We start from the raw sequence: 7,226 nt of genomic DNA, 5'->3' as shown, positions 1-7,226 counted from the left end.
ATGTGGTGCTCTGAAACATCAATATAGACACACTTTTAAATTTTTGTTTTATTTCATTCTTAAAGTCTTCTCTTATTCCATTTCTCACCTTACCTCTATTCCACAACAGTTTTGGGCAACACCATACATCAATGACCAAGCTGTGGCTGCTGTTTATGCAAATCTTCTTACACCTTCCCCAGAAGGGATTTTTCAACATACTTTCTGGGTAGCATGTTCAGTTTGAAATAGCTAAATGGTATCCATGTGAAAATATTTTTGTGACTGTAAAGATGTAAGTAGAAATTTGTATTCCCAAGGAAAAAAAAAAAAAACAAGGAGGATTGGTGGGTGGGTGAAGTTTTTTGTAAGGTGTTTTTTATATTCCTGCATCTAAGCATTGTTGAAGGTATGAAATTGCAGAGCAGTTTAGAGGTCCACCAGCACATGGAAGACTGGGCTGCTGAGGGTGTCTGCTCCATTATGCTGGACTTAGGAAATGGTCAAAAGCAAGGAAGGTCAAGGTTGTGTACCTGGTCTTTCAGTTTTATGCACCAACCCAATAGAAAGTAAGAACATCAGAAACTGAGGGTAGTCTTGTACAAGCACTGCTGCTGCAGTGTGGGCAAATGCGAAAACACACACTTTTGTGCCAGTCACTCTTATCCCCCATAATTTCCTACTGCCAAACTCTTAGTACTTTCTTTGTAGGAAAGCAAAGAGAAGCGAGCTCAGAACGAGTGCTAAGAAAGACTTTAGGAAATCCCGTCATAGCCTGCAAACATCTCAGGTTCAGAAAAGCCTCTGTATTTTAAAAGGTTGTACGGTTACATGGAAATTATTTGATATCTTGGAATTTGAAGACTGCAGGCTTCTTAAAAACACATGACATCGATGTATTATTTAGGAAGCAATGCATTCCCTAGAGCACTCACCAGCTAACTTCCTAATATGACTGAAAAATGTTGTTAAGGAGTACCCCAGCCCCTCACCCAAGGGACTAGCTCCTTGCCAAACATGGACTTTCCAAGCTGCTTTCGACTTGGATTGTTGCAATCACATCTAACTAGCCTCGTGATTTTCCCTTCTGTAAGGCCGCTTCACGAATCCTCCTTGTACCACATAAATGGCTAGTGTGAGGGGTTAGCGCTCACACACACTGTTTTGTTCTTTGTCACCTCATCTGAACTCTGCCATTTCAATGGGCAGCCAGCAGTAGAAAGTTTTTGATCAAACTGAAAATCCTTGCATTTAAGTGGAACCTGTTTTGTGAAAGCTAAGGGAACAGGCTGAGGAGTTAATACACCCACTCATCATCTAATCTTGACACCGGCTTATACAAAAGTACAAGTGAATAAAACGGCATCATTTTCGGCTAGTTTCTGGAGGTTTTGAGATCATGGGTCTTGGGACTTGCTTTGACTCTCTGGCTGTCACTAGCATACTTGTGTAATTATTGTACACATTATTGATTTTGAAAGATTCATATTCTCTGCTTTTTTTATTGATTGGTAAGGGGTGATTTTATTGAAGGCAGAGCAAGTACCTCAAGCTATTGAAGTAACACAAAAATTAATGCAACTATGGGTACAGGAAATCTACTGGGTGCTTTGTGATAAAGTTGTAGACAGTCAAAGCTGGTAGAGAGGGAACTTTCCTTCCAGACTGTGAAGGTAACGAGAAAATCAGGTAACGATTTCAGGCAATTCTTGAAAGCCTTGGAGCTTCTAACAGAAGAAATATTATGAAAGATGCACTGACTCTTCTTTCTTTTGCTTGCTTGATTTTTAACTTGATGAGCCCAAAATATGTTCAGGTTAATGAAATTCTGCCCTTGGAACATACATTGTACAATGCAAAGTCGAAATTGCTAATGGTAGTGTAGAAATGAGGTGTTCAGTCTAGCTGTCTGTAAGTTTAATTTCATTTCACAAGTGATTACTGCTAGTCTGCTCTCTGGTTTCTGAGACAGAAAATAGTCACCCATTCATTTAGCATATAATAATAAGCAAAGCCTGTATTTGATGTTATTCAGAACTTGCTTTGAACTGTTAAACGGTCAACAGTTACCGTGCAACTGAAAGGCGATATCTTCCCTGTGATTCTTGCTTTAAAGGGAGAGAAATTCTTTGGTTTTAACTTAGTGATGCTGCTTGTGAAACATTCAGCAAAAGGTGTGAGCTATGAAATTCCCTCCCCTGCTGAGGAAGAAGAGTCAACAAACACTGCAACCACACAGCCTCTTTCAGTCACGTGTGAAACAAAGCCTCTCTGGCTCTGTCAAGAGGGGCGTGTTCAGCGTTCAAAACAGGTTAAAACAGGAGAGAGGGTTCATCACAATTTTGAAAGTCCTTGCAGTGGAGCTTAGCATCATGCAATGATGCAGGAACAGACCAGCAATGTGAGAAAAAATATACCTGAAGAGAACTTGTGTCTTCAGGCAAGCTCACTGCCAAGAAACGAAAGCAGGCATGTGCAGTTTGTAAAGGTCCAGAGGGCCCCTTTTGATGAATGAATAATGGGGCAACATCAAAAGCAAATGCCTGGAAATTTTGGTGCACTTGATGCAGGTTCCTGAATCTTGGAGATTACATGATATTCAAGAGAGATTGTGTATGAAAAGTGAGTTAACACCATATTCATAACTCAGCAGTGATGAGCTGTGTTGTACTGAGTAAGCATGCTGAAGCTGGCAGGCCCTCAGCTCTCCATCAAACTTGCTCACTGGCAATCACAGAATGGTTTGGGTTGCAAGGGACCTTCAAAGATCATCTAGTCCAACCCCTCTGGGCAGGGACATCTTTCAGCAGATCAGGTTGCACAAAGCCCCATCCAGACTATCTTTGAACACTTCCAGGGATGGAGCATCCACAACTTCTCTGGGCCACCAGTTCCAGTGTCTCATCACCTTCATCATAAAAAAATTCTTCCTTATATCCAATCTCAATCTACACTTTCTTAGCTTAAGACCATTGGCCCTTGTCCTTTTGCTACAGGTCCCGGTGAAAAGTCTTTCTCCTTGTTTTCTACAAGCCCCCTATATATACTGAAAGGCCACAGTAAGATCTCCCTACACCCTTCTCTTCTTCAGGCTGAACAATCCCAACTCTCTCAGCCTTTCTTCATAGGAGAGGTGCTCCAGCCCTCTTATCATCTTTGTGGCCCTCCTCTGGACCCACTCCAACAGGTCCATGTCTTTCTTCTGCTGGGGACCTGGGAGCTGGACACAGTGCTCCCGGTGAGCTCTCATGAGAGCAGAGAAGAGGGGGAGAACCACCTCAACCTGCTGGCCACGCTGCTTTTTATGCAGCCCAGGGTATGATTGGCTTTCTGGGCTGTGAGCGCACATTGCTGTCTCATACCAGCAATATTAACAATGGAGAAGTTGTTGTAAAGCTGTGATTCTTTTTTCAGAGCTTTAAATGGACATATTCCCTGAAATTATTTTCTCTGATATTTTCTTTTCTCCCCTCCTTCAAATCTTGCTTCTTTTCTACCTTTGCTTTTTCCTCTCCGTTCATCACCTCTCCAACAACTTGGTCTCCTTTAAAGAATGGGGCCTCATTTTTGTTGCTTCTAAGGTGTAGCAGCATTTTGTGGTTGTAAGGCACAACCCTGCAATGGAAAGTTGACAGACGCAAGCAGACTAAGCTGCAGATATACATGTATACAGCTGTTGCTCATCCTGGTGGCTTAATGAGCTATCCTAGGTGGTAGCTTCGGGATTACATATCAGTGGGGCTTTTGGGGAAGATGATGACTTTATCACAATGATGCCATAGTTCTACTTGTGCTTTAAGTCATTTATCTCATCCAGGATATAGGGGAAACAGGGTGGACCTATGATTACAGACCCACCACAAGTATTGCCATAGAGATTAAAGGTTACCAGCATTGCGCATAAAGGCAGTCCCTTGAGGTTAACTGTAGTTTCAGCTGTGTTCTGGACTTGATGGCTGGGTAATAGGAAGCAGTGAAATTCCCTGGGAGTCCATCACTGAGTTCTTGTGATCTACTGGAAGATGCTCAGTCACCCATGCAACCATTGAACTAGGAAGACAACTCAGCTCATCTGGCAAAGTCACAGAGCACGAATATGGTAAGGCACGCAGTAAGGCAGAGCAGGGAGCCTTCTGAAAAGCCAGGTCAATCTCACCTATCCACAGGTAGATGTGTCTTGTCTCACATGGAGCTTCTCATCCTTTTATTGCGAATATACTAGGTGAGCCTTAGAAATGGTCTTTGTAAAGTGCCTACCTCCAAGAGAATGTCTCAGATTCAATGAATCAGATGAACTCACCTGCTTTTCTTCTCTTTTTTGAGGGGGAAGAGGGGGAAGTAAGGAAAAGTATTCTGAAAATTCCAAATGAAATGTCTCTGAAAGACAGTGTAGAAGTATGGAAAAAGAAATAAGAACATACTAAAGCTGAAGCTGGATACAAAACCAGTCAAGCGGAGTCAGAAGGACCAGTCTCTCTATGCCAGCAGAGCAGAAGGGGCTGACAGTGGGGCACATGGTACTTCCAGGACAACACCACCAATGGCGAAGAAATGTAATTACTTTTCAATGTTTATTGCAGACCTAGTTTTCTTTCCTTCTAGGTATGTCAACACTGCAAAATGGCAAGTGGAATTACTGGAAGCTGCATTGTTTTATTAAGGTATTTCACCCAATTTAATACAGTCTATTTTTCAGAAGCAGATGAATAGCCCCGGCCAAAGTTTTCCATTTTGCACATGTAAGTGCACTGGAATTCACAAGCACAAGCTTCATTTGCACGGGTTAGCTGGCAACATTCATGCTCCTAGTGATTAAATTTTAGCTGTAAAAACCCTACCATTATAGTACACTATAGCTCGTAATTGTGTCCGGGTGCGTGTGTCAAGAGCACTCTCAGGCATGTCCATGTACTTTTCATCCTTTTATTGATTCCTTTGCACCTAAAAAGTCACAGCTGCTTCCATTTCAGGAGACGTACTATAGTTCTTCTTTTAAAACAGTATGACACAGTTCAGTAGCTGGAATGTGCCGCAGAGCTGGGACTGCTAGATAGCTTGTTTTTAATTTTCTCCACAGGAAAGAGTAATGTGTAACTTCTCAGCAGAGTAACTGCCGCAAAGAAAGAGGGTAGAATAAAAGGCATATTTTGCCTCATGTCAAGATAAAACCCAACCAAAAAAAAATCTCACAGTTCTGCTTTATAACTCTGAAACTGAATTTATATCAAGATTTCTGGTTTGAATGAGAAAGCGGCCTCCGACACTCATTGGAAACATTGAGACAATTCCAACTTTCCAAGACTTCTAGTGTGTTGGTTTCTAGTGTTTTGACTCAAACAGATCTCTAATTAATACTGTAAAAGGTTCCTGTAAAGAAACCACTATCAGCCGAGAGTGCTGATGCAAGCATAGGGTTGAATAGTTAATTGGGGAAAAACTTCGTTACACTTCTACATGTTGCAAACTGCTTTTCACAAATACCTAGGTAGCAATCTTAGCACTCGTGGGCAATGACTGGGGGGGCACTCTGAAGCAGTAGGAACTTGACCTCACTGTTTTTATTTGCTAAAAATGTTGAACAACTGCTTTTAGGTATTCTGCTAGCATTGGAAGTAGTGATCTTTTTAATTAAAATCTCCTGAAAACTGATGTGACAGGGTTCTCGGTAAGAAAAAAAAAAGGAAAGAAAAAAAAAGAAAAGAAAAGAACTGGCAAATTAATTAACTAAACTAGAAGGTCAGTTTTAAAATCCTGCTGCAGACTAATTAAATCCTAGACACTGACATTTTTGGCTAAAAATTGCAACCATAGTAATTAGTGTTGCAGGAAATTCCCATATGCCATTGTGCCAAATGAATGAGAGTATTTCATAATTGTTCCTGTAGGACTTCTTGCAAATAGCTGGGAGGGACATGATCCTATTGTAGGAAATATGCAAAGGCATCGTAGTACTTTCATTCCAGTAATAGTGTCTCCCCAGGTCAGTTGTGTGAAGGAGTGAGAAGTCTGACAAATGTTAGGACTATTATAAATTATTATTATTATTATAGCAGTCTGTCCTTCTTGTTGCCTAACACTTTTATAAATATTGCTATTTAAAGAAACAACCACTGCTTAAATAAATAGGGCAAGCTGTTAATCAAAAGGTTGTGGATAAATACATGCTGAATATGCAATTAAAAATCACCATAGTGAACAAATTTATATGATTAAAAAAAAGGTGCTGCTAATTATTTTATTTTATTTGCATATATTTAAGTTAACTGTGCAGAGAGTTCTTTTGTTTTTTAATCATTAACTTTTTCAGGACTGCTAAGGATTTGTTAAATGTCAGGGAGTAAAATTAAAATGTCAGTATATGACATAAGGGTCAAGTAGACTTAATAAACCTGAACTACATCATTCCACATTTATTTCCAGATTTTCTTCTTCTACTAGAAAATGTGGTAAAAATGTGAAATGTTTTTTGTACAGCCCATGTGCCTTCCGGATACAATAGATTGTGTTATTCAGACCTTTCTCTTTTCAGAACATTGTGCAAACTTCACTCAAAGGGAAAAAAAACCCTGCTCCCATCTTGAGGGGCACTGATATAAGATGATGATTTGGGTAGCTTTTTCTTTAATAAATCTGCCTCTTCAAAGAAAATTAAAATGTCAGAATAAGAAAATGACCAATTTACCCAATAATTAAAATGAGTAAAAGATAAATGACTGGTCTGGGTGAGAAGCAAAAAGAGATAGTGCTGCTGTGCTGAAGGACCAGCCTGAAGGACCAGGCAACCCCGGGCTCACAGACTTCGCATGTGTGCCTGAAATGGTGCTCTCAGACGGGCCGGCTTCATCCTCTTGTTCCAGGGCACTGCTCGTTCCTATTATGTCGCTCTTTTATTCTCCACAAAAGTGTCATGATTAGCACTTGGAAAAATAGTTGACAGTCTCCTCTGTGGTCAGCTAAACTGCAAAATGCTCAGCAGTGCCTCACCATATGAGTGCGGAGAGGAACTTTCAGAGTGTCTCCAAGCCCTGCTGGCCTAATGTCCTCAAGTCTCCGCAGTTAGTCTGCAGTTTCTTCTTTCAAAGACTAATGTGATGGTCTGTGACTGACTGCAGTAATCAAAGAGCATTCAGGTGCATGTAGAGAACAATTTTCTGGTTGATGTGGTCTTTCAGGTGAAGTCATTCAGTAAAATGACATTTCATACTTCTCTTAGAAAATTTCAGTATTTTTTATTTTATTGCAGGTGG

Source organism: Charadrius vociferus, unplaced genomic scaffold (genome assembly GCF_000708025.1).
Source record: "Charadrius vociferus isolate BGI_N301 unplaced genomic scaffold, ASM70802v2 scaffold72, whole genome shotgun sequence".
Lineage (NCBI taxonomy): Eukaryota > Metazoa > Chordata > Aves > Charadriiformes > Charadriidae > Charadrius > Charadrius vociferus.
Note: the sequence above shows the minus strand (reverse complement) of the source record.